General features: G+C 36.6%; 1 long non-coding RNA gene across 1 annotated transcript; it reads right to left on the bottom strand.

Moving 5' to 3' along the window:
• Nucleotides 1–461: 461 nt before the first annotated feature.
• Nucleotides 462–1329, bottom strand: LOC126717746 (uncharacterized). The gene is made up of 2 exons (XR_007652733.1): nt 1053–1329; nt 462–799 (listed from the first exon to the last, which is right to left on the bottom strand). It is a non-coding gene; the product is annotated as an uncharacterized LOC126717746 (long non-coding RNA).
• Between the last annotated feature and the right edge of the window lie 9506 nt (nt 1330–10835).

The raw sequence follows: 10835 nt of genomic DNA on the forward strand, positions 1-10835 counted from the left end.
ACTTTTTATTTAGTTAGTCGGTGATATGACAATTTCTCATTAAAACAAAAGGATATTCCAGTTAAAAAAGTACTGAAGGTAAACCAAATCCATGAAGAGATGATAATTTACTCATGCATATTTTCTTCCTAACCATCTTTAACCAAAATTTCAAAACCAATATACATAATCGTTTATTTTCCACAACCATGATGCTAATAGTCAAGGGAGATCAAATTGGCTACGTTGATCTATAAAACTGCTTCTATGACAGACTTCTATTGTTGGACCCAAATTGTCACCCTCTCTAATTCTATTATGTCCATGGGTGAGCATTTGCTCATGACAAAGAAACATTTAGAAGCATAAGCAACTCATCTAGACATTCATTATAACTATCAAACACTTAGAAAAACTTTGACATTTAATGATAGCATGTAGTCAATAACACTCATCAAAATAATGATAACATAACGCACAAATTCATGCAAATATGGTCTTTTTGCACCAAGAAGAGGTAGTTTATAAAACTCCAAGGAGGAATGCATCATACAAGTGCAATGTACTACAGGTACTTCCTTTTTTTTTCTACCAAACATAGCAAAACAAGAAACAAAGAAACACAAACATAACAAACGACAAATGGATGAACTCTATTCATTTCAATAACCATAGGAATGACGCGCCAAATGATTTCAGGAGAAAGAAACACGATCCTCAATACTACCAACTATAATTACAAGCCACATTCCCGCTGCTGCATTTTAAGGATGATCTCCACCTTTAAAGTTCCAAACCTTGTGTAATAGAAATCAACATACTGAAGATAAAAGCATCAATCATTCTAATTGTTGACATCAAGGTATCATCGTTATATGTGTGCTATATGAATTGCATATGGACAAAATGACGTATTATTTGAGAAATTTTTACGCGATTTATGAGGATTTACTATTCTTTAAAATTGGCTTCATATAATTCTAATGTATTTCTATTATGATAAGTATCTAGTGGGAGAATGAAAAGGTTCTCATGTTCATGCATCAATGCATTTAAAAGATCAATATACTTACCCTTTCTCAACAAAACTATTGTGTGTTGGTATTATAATTTGCCCTTTTAAAGCCATTGTATTGGTATTCAGGGCAGCCTTCCAATGCCATTCATCTTCTTTTGTTGATTGTACTCTTTCTAGCTCTGGTGTCCATAAGGGTCCATGACAAAAAAGCCTTCACCTTAGGGCATTACCTCACAATTACTTCTTTCAAAGATGGGAACTCGAAAGAATGACTTCCCAAGCAAAAACATGTGAGCTTTAGCAAGCAATCAAGTTTTAAGTATGTCAACTGGTCGAAAGTAATCACCTCACTTGCTTCACCCCACCTTCCCTACTATTACCTTCGCTATCCTTTCGCATTCACTTACACTCATTTTCTTGAGTTGTACCATATGTTTCGCTGTTGAGGATGTAAATAAATTAATCAATCCATGACCTTTCAATATTTCTAGATTCATCAAATTTTGGAAAGACATTGAGGGGAGCACCAATTTTTTCAATTTTCCACAGTGACAGATAAAGATTTTCTAGATTATGAAAAATTGGGCTTGGTTTTGTTTCTTCTTTCCACAAATGTTTAAACAATGGTAGGTCAAACAGTTGTAGTTCTTTTAGTTGTGGGAGTATCCTAGCATGTTTTTGCTGACCAAAAAGTTCTTCATATGGGAATATTTCTTCCCAGGAACTGTCCTTCAAAACTACTTCCTCCAAATTATGTAATGTTGCAAGAAAAGTAATCCAATTAGGAACAGGTAGATAGCCTTCGACATGAAGGTTTTTTAATTTGTAAAAGCATTCTTCCGAAAATTGGCCATGCTATATCTCCTTCATGTTGAAATTTCCACCCAATCTCAAATCCTCCAAGTTGGGGGATGGACCCTATAAAAAATCAAAATATTAAATAAAAGAAAATAGGAGTTAGTATCTAATTCCTTAACAATTTAGGCCAATCACTAAAATTCATAGTAGGGGCTACAAAATGGATTATATCCGTTAAGTTCATAACATTAGAAATATGGTCCCAACTTATAACTGGAATATATCTAAATGAAATATAAATAAATAAATAAAGTTAAAAGATAATTTCCTAAATACTATTGAACAATTAATATAAGATGTCTACCAAAAATGATGCAGAAATATACTTTGTGAATCAAATGCAAGGTGGAATAATAGTCCTTTTATTAGAAAAGCATTTTCGAAAACCATTTTAATCTTTGAGCAGTTATTGGGGATCAATATTTTCAAGTTGTCAAAATTTATCACCATGGTATTCCCATATTTCTAGACTCATTGATGCAGGAGAATCTTGAGGTTTTTTTTTTTTTTGATGTATTCCAATCCTGGGTGCAGCCAATTATGTGATGATTAAGATCTTAATTAGGTTCCTAAAGTGGTTGCATGGCAATTGGAGGCAACTGGAGGAGTTCTGAAGTTGGGAGTTGTCCGCTGTAGGTAGTTATTTAGTTATGCCATGTTCGTGTCCAAACTGGAGGTTGCATGCAGTTTCGGATCCAGCAGCCTATCCTAATCTCTTGTAACTAACTCAGTAGACTTTTGGATAATTGTAGAGGCTGTACTTAATAGGATTAGGACTCTTAAAAGGCTGAGGCTGCAAGTTCCAAACAGTTAATATAAGTACTTGAATGTAATTCATTGTAATCAGTTTTGTGATTTGAATGAAAATAAGCCTTTGTGTGCTTTCTTGGAACTGCGTTCTTCCAGGGGTGTCTATCCACCTATTAGTTGTTCTAAGCAACTCTCCATTCCCTATTCAATTCCAAACAAAATACTATAGCCTATCACATTCCCTGCATCACATGTGGACAAAAAAACTAGGAACACATTTTATTTCAAGTACATAGATTTATGAGCTTTACTAAAATGCATGAAGGTTATTTTGTTGCACTATTAATTACTTTAACATTCTTCTTACATTCTTGGCCACTGGCACCCTCATTACTGAAAAAACAATCTGGTAATCAACCAAGCCTCTGCAATATTTGTATCAGAAATTCAAGATATACATGCAACAGAGATTCCTCCCTAAATATTCCTGAGTTTGAATGTGAAATGACCAGATATTGCAGCAGTGTAGTTCACAAATCAAGTAACTGTTGTTTGAAAGGAAAAGGGGAAGATCACTAGTCCTAATTCAAACAATAGCCGATACTTCAAACTGTAGTCCTAGCCCCAATCTTCTGTTGTAATGCTCATTAGGCCTTTATGCAAGCCACAAATGAACCTATTCAATAATTTTTAACAAGCATGATTACAAGAAAGCATGCAAAAAGTACCGTGAACTCTTTGTTTCTATGTTGTTTTTTTGTTCTCTATGCATCTTTTCTTCTTTTCCTTTTTAATAATATTACTTTCTTACCTATCAAAAAAAAAAAAAAAAAAAAAAAGCATGCAAAAAGTAGTATTTAAAAGGACATGATTTATAATGGAAAGGCCTGAATTTTATCTTAAAAACAGTTCGTTATGCATTCATCTAAAAGGAGCAAAAAAAGTAACCAGAACACAAGAAGATAATTTTAAAGTAGTGCCAAACACAATTGAAATATCAAATGTCATAAAATCAAGAAAGTGAGAGACTTTGGTAAATTAAGGAAAATGAAAAAACCAAAGATATGTGAGAAGTAATTCTTCGTCAAAAGTAATTTAGACTGGATCATTATCATAGATGATCCTGGTTTTCATTTTTTTCCCTGAACTATTTGTGCAAAGGCACACTGTAAGGTTGAATTTAATCAACCATTTTATTAGCTTTATTTCGTACCAAATTTGCTTGTATTTTAGCATTTAGCAACCCTGTATTTAGGTGGGTTTGTTGTAAGGGTAGTGAGTGAGATAGAGTATTCATTGCTCAAGAGTATGCAAGAAAACAGAGACTCGCAGCTTGTTCTCACGGGTGGCTCGCGGCTTCAAGCCGCCAGATGCAGCACACGTGCCAAGCGTGCCAGAAGGTGAACAGTCATGCTAGCTAGAGCATTACAGGACAAAATAGGACAACTGGGCATACGGTTATCTCGTGACTGGATCTCGCGACTAAGTGAAGTCGCGAGGTCAAGCCGTGAGGCACCCCTGTTTTGTGAATCCTGACGTTTCACATTCTCCTCTCACTCCAGTATAAATACCCCTTATACCCACAAATGTAAGAGAGCTTCCAGAGAGAATTTTGAGAGAGAAACCCTAAAGAAAAACAAGATTAATTCACCTACAATCTATACATTAGAGTCTCTTCAAATTCCTCAACTCTCTTCCTCTCCATTGTCAAATCCTTGAGAGGCATTTTACCAAAACTTTGTTCTCACCATATTCATCACTGTGAGAGGGTTGTTTGGTTTTCTGGGAAGCAGTTAGGAAGGAACTAATCTATATTGGTTGATGCTATGGTCTAGTAGCGAAATCCGGGAAGCTAGAAAAGAAAAATGTTCGGCGCAACCTTGTTGGAGCAAAAAGCTTGGAGGGCTTAGGTGCACTGGGTAGATTAAGCTTGAAGGGTTTATTGCTGTCGATGTATCCCAACTACATTTTCTAGTGGATTGTTTACCGCTTGGAGGGCGGCGGAGAGGTTTTACGCCGAGGGCTTTGGTTTCCTCTTCGATAACACATCGCATGTTGTCTTTGTGTTTGCATCTTCCTTCCCTTTTATCTTTGCCTTTTATTATCTGCTGTGGGTTGTGATTTTAATTTGGCTTAGATAGTTTATCCAATTCTATATTATAGCTTATGTTCATTTTCTGCACACTAGTTGTTTGACATATAGCTTGAATTGGTTAATTTGTAAATTGGGGGTCTAAACGTTCAAGTGTGTTTATACACATATTTGAACTTTCACACACATAATAGGAAGTTCTGGGGAAGAATGAGAAAACCAATCAATTCAGTCCAGTTCTTACTATGTTACGTGTGTCCTAATGGTAGTTTCAAGCCTTCCATATACAATCTTGGTGGAAAACAGTTTCTCACGCCCTCATAACTCAAAAGAGATGCAGTATGTTGATAACATGGTGCAACAAACAAAAGATTGCACATTAGAACAATATAAGGTTTCCAAAGGAAAGCAAAGTTCACAAAAGCCTACAAATATGAAAAAGGGGCATGCAGGATTTGCACATACCAATAGGCAGCCAATGAGCTCTAGCTCAAAAGGTATCTCTTCCTATAATATGAATGTGTAAGTGTAATAGGTCAATCTCATAAAAAAAAATTTAAAAGAATGGAGTTCTAAATTAATGGATTTTTTGTATGACGTGGAACATAACCCCCCCCCCCCCCCTTTTTTTTTATAACACAAGGCAAGGCCCTTTGGATCCAACCCTGGTGGTGAGTAAACCATGAGTACACGACCCCACCTACTAGAACTGTGTATCAGGTAATCTAGGGGAACTCCTTCTGATGGATTTTGAATAAAATACTATTGGAAAATTAAAATCAAGGAAAAAATACAAGGCAATTACTGCTAAAAGTTTTTGAATGATGAATGAGGAAAAAGAGGGTGGGGAATGGATAGTAATAGGGTAAGGCAAAAAAATAATTTCAAAGATCAAATATTGAAAATAATATAGATGGAATATGGAAGAGATTACAAAGAAAGATATTGTGGAGAAAGAAAAGTTACCCTCCAAAAAAATATAAACATATTAGTGAAATACACCACAAATGGCCTGTATAAGGAATTAGCTATACAAAAGATGTCAAAACAGTCTATGAACTAGCTAGATTAAACATCAAGTTGAATATATACAATGAAAGTCAAGGCATTAAAGACCTAACATAGATGAACAGAGGGGAGCTTATAACCTGAGTGAGATCAAAGGGACTACTAATAATTAAAAGATATGAATATCAAAGGGACTACGTCTCTTATCTATTTATTTTGTTTAGATTTGAGACAAAGGAAAAAGATTATTATTAGTAGCTGTTGAAACATATATGGGAGGACTCGGTATGATTTTATCAATTAAGTATGCCTAATATGACAGTATAAATAAACAGAAGAACACTGTGGAAAAATGTATACACATGAAAGGAGAAACAAGGAAATTGAGATCAGTGTGGATATGGCCATAATCAATTTATCCACCTTTACTATGAAAATAAGTGAGTAAGCAAAGCTTGAATCACAAGCGAGAAGTCATAAATTAAGCATATTTCACTTCATTTTTTTGATAAGTAAAGCATTTTTCACTTGATGAAAGGATGATGAACAAATAAATAATGATTATCACGTAATGTTTTGAATGGCAAAAGAAAGCATATCATGGAATGCTTACAAAAAAAAAAAATACAACGTGCATAAAAGTATTCACAATCTACAGCACTCAATATTCAGTACTCACATGCAGGAAGGTTGGATATATCTGTAGTAACTGCACGAGGAATTCTGAAATTTAAAAGAGCACCCCTTATGATTCCACATGGGAAATTTAGATGCATGCGGGTAGCTTGTAGCTTCCAACAAAGTTTTTTCTGCGGTTCTACCATGCCCTTATATACTGATGTCAGGTTCAATGTTACCCACCTAAATAAAGAGCTAGAAGTCTTTGACAAGATTTTAGGAGCAAAACTAAATAAAAAAAAGCTACTCATTGCTGCCTTAATTGCTGTTAAAATAAATATTATTAATATTAGCAACGTGAAGTGTTGCTAATATTAATAATATTTATTTTAACATGGTATCAGAGTCAAACTTCGTTCTTGGCATCAAACAAAACATCTCTAACAAGCAAAGAAGAATATCATGTGCACACCACCATCAGATGTCACACATGCTTGTCAGCTGGATCTAGACTCCACGGCATCTCGTAGCCGCCATGGCTCACGGCTGTGTCCAGATCTTCAAGCCCAAGCAATCAATGCCTCTCCCTATCAGATCTGTGCACATCAAGCCTTCGCCTGATGAAACCAACAAGACATAAGTGCTCAAAGGCATATCGTGAGCAAAACCCAGGAATTCGACCTCCAACAGCAGCCGCACGCGCCACCACGCGTGACCAATAGCTCCTGGAACTCTCACACGCGCTGCCAAAGATTCTCGACTCCCAACTCGGATCTCAGTCACATGCGCCGCCAAGACAGCCTTATCATCCACCGATCCACTTGGCCTGAGAATCTGGTAATCATACGAGGTCACACGCGCCAACACACGCCGCCTGCGTTTCCGAATCTTTCCCACGCACCGCCATGATTTCCGATTATGTAGCTCATCTGTTGGCCACACGCACCGTCCTATCGGCCATGTTGACCACCGATCTGCCTACGGAAGAAATATGGCTTTTAACCGATGTTGCACGCACCTCCACGCGCTACCTGGGTTTTTGGCTTCTCCTCCACACGTCGGTGGAACACCCATGCGCTTGCCACGTGCCGAAGACTTCTGCTAATGTCATCTGACGTCACCGGATGACGTCACCTCTCCACGTCAGCATGCCATGCACGCCCTAGTCAACGTCATCTAGCCACGTCAGCACCACGTCACCTAGCTGACCGTTGACCCGGACCGACCCGACCCGGACCACTCGGATCTGACCCGTGAGCACTTTGACTCTGGACCAGTTGACTTTGACTTTTTGCGTTGACCTTTGACCAAAAGTCAAAATTTCCAAAAAGGCCTATCTTGCTCAGTTTTTCGCGTAGATTCCGATTTTGGGCTCCATTTCTTCATTTGAAGCTCCGAAATTGGTCAATTGGCACATTCTTCATTGTGGTTTCTTCAAGGCATCTCCAAGTGATCTTCTCATATTTATCCAACCTCAAGCCTTCATCGAGCTTCTGCCTTGAGTTTGAGGGAGGGTGTTAAAGATATATATTAGACATATATTAGCCCAATGTAATAGGCCCTAGCCCAGTCCTGCTTGTACTAGTAGTCTAGGGTTTAGTCACCTATATATACTCATGTTATGGCTCATTGTAACACAGGTTATTATACTACACTCTTATACAATAAAGATGTAGCCCTTAAGGGATTCCTCCGTCCATATAACTCTCGTGTTCTCAATGTTCCTATTCTATGCTTCCTCTTTCGCATTCACTCTAGCATATACAACATGATATAACACATCAATATACAGACTATTCAGTCTTTCTCATACTTTATATTGTTAACTTGGTGTATCAATGCTAATATTTAACATTCTTCATTGTGGTTTCTCCAAGTGATCTTCTCATATTTATCCAACCTCAAGCCTTCATCGAGCTTCCCCTTGAGTTTGAGGGAGGGTGTTAGAGATATATATTAGACATATATTAGCCCAATGTAATAGGCCCAAGCCCAATCCTGCTTATACTAGCAATCGAGGGTTTAGTCGCCTATATATACTCATGTTATGACTCATTGTAACACAGGTTATTGTACTACACTCTTATACAATAAAGATGTAGCCCTTAAGGGATTCCTCCGTGGATGTAGGCTGTCAAGGCTGAACCACATAACTCTCGTGTTCTCAGTGTTCCTATTCTATGCTTCCTCTTCCACATCCACTCTAGCATATACAACATGATATAACACGTCAATATACAGACTATTCAGTCTTTCTCATACTTTATATTGTTAACAATTGCAACCACAATCAAATAATCGTCCACGCATAAGGTGGTCAATTGCTAGTACATCCCCGCATCAGTAACCACACAATTGGTTAGCAAAGAATCAAGCTTTCACCTTTAAAAGGCGAGCTTTTTTAAGATAACATTTTGCATAACATATAAAACACTTTTCAAAGAACTTCAAAACAAATCACATTCACTTTGCTTTCAATATGCATTTATATAATCCTTATAGTACTAATACTCAAAAGAAAAAAAAGTAATCCCATTTTCCCAATCCATATTATGTATAAGCAATTTAATCAAATTCCCATTTGGGTTTGTGGAGGTGTACCGTTCGGAGAGATGGAGGCCAACCTGAAAGCCAATGGCTTCGATCCGACGAGCGGAGAGCTACCATTCTTCGATCGCAGGAAGAAGATACTATTCTCTTCATTCCCTCTCTCTCTCTCTCTCTCTCTCTCTCTCTCTCTCTCTTGAGTTTTGCTCTTCTCCGTTTTGTATAGTTTGAAATGGTGTTTCGGTTCAACTCTGGCCCAATGGTAATAATAAGCCCAAAATCAGACAGTCCAAGGAGAGCCACAGTTTTCTGTTATTTATTTATTTATTATTATTATTTTTTAATTGTGGAACCCACCAGGATTGACTTGTTCTGGGCCAATTTTTGGAAAGCTGTTCTCAATTTTCACCATGCAAAAATGTTTTTTAAGAACAATTTGAGAGTTTTTTTCACTTTTTTTTTTTTTTGGGTTTTAGATGGCAATTTTGGAAATAAGTTGATGGCATTTTAATAAGATTTTGTTGTTGTTATTGTTGTTATTATTATTAATTTATTTATCTATAATTGGTCTTTCTCTTATGAGATCCTCTCTGTTTTTGTCGTTGTTGCTCATTATGTTGTGGACCTTGTGGTGGTTAGGCACAATCAAAAACCGCAAGAAAATTTCACTATTTGTCATTGCAATCTTGGAGCCATGCCACCATCATTTTTTTTCTCTCTCTCTCTCAACAACGACAACAAATAGGGAGTGAATCATTTTTGCAACAACAGCAGCTTGCTTGATTTGCTTGGTTTCTCAACAATGATGGTTTTTTTTTTTTTGGGTTTGTTCATGTGATTGTGTTTAGTGTTGGGTAGGCTGGCTTTCATTCGACAGTTGGGTTTAGGGGTTGTGACAAAGACGTCATTGGTGATGGTGTTGGATTGTTGTGGGTGGGTGGTAATTTTTTATTGGAAGAAAAATGATAATTGAATGGGAAGAAGAGGAAAAGGATAGGGGTGGGGGGGGGGGGGGAGTTGGGGGTGGACACTAGGGTGAGAAAATAATGCCAAATAAATGGTTTTGTGTTTCGGGTGATAAAAAACTTTTTGGCATCAATTTTGCCAAAACAAATATAAAACAAAAACCGAAAACAAATTTTTTTGATCGGATAGTAAATACCAATTGGTATCTTTTTTAAATGAAAACATTTAGGGTTCGAGTTAACCCTAAATGTTTGATTGAATAGTAAATAAGTAGAAAGTACCAATTGAAAACACTAGAACCCACTTCACCTTTACCTTTAGTTATGTGATTTTTTTTAATAGACATACATCTTGTTTAAATGATTTAATGAATTATGTGATTTAATACACTTAAATGATCTTATGAACCGTCATGTATCAAGTTAATTTAAAGGAGAATTCGTCCTGATATATTCCAACTCTCATATTTGGAAGTAGTTGGTAGTAATTCCTAGTTAGATGGATTACCTTTTTCATGAAAAAAAGGGTGGATGGATAATTATGGAGATTCTAGCCTTTTGCCCTTAATTTTTAAAAAATTTAGTAATATGCCCCTATTTCGAAACTATATAGGGATATGCCCCTGTTTCGATACTCGATTACCTTAAAATCGAGTTTCAATGAAATACTCGATTTGTAGAAAATAGAGTTACGCCCGACCAAACTTAAAAAATAAAAATAAAAAATAAAAAGCATGGAACTCGATTTTATGGAAGTCGAGTTCCAAAACGCCACTATAGGGTTTTAAAACGTTACTATAGGGCTTAAAAACGTCACTATAGGGCTTCTTGAACTTGGTATGGGGACTTATAAAACTTTTTTGCAGAAAAACGCCGCTATAAGGATTTAAAACATCACTATAGGGCTTAAAAACGTCACTATAGGGCTCCCTGAATGGGGCGATGACACTTATAAAAAAATTTTGCAGGAAAACGCCACTATAAGGCTTTAAAACGTCAC

This window comes from Quercus robur, chromosome 3, assembly GCF_932294415.1.
Source record: "Quercus robur chromosome 3, dhQueRobu3.1, whole genome shotgun sequence".
NCBI classification, from domain to species: domain Eukaryota; kingdom Viridiplantae; phylum Streptophyta; class Magnoliopsida; order Fagales; family Fagaceae; genus Quercus; species Quercus robur.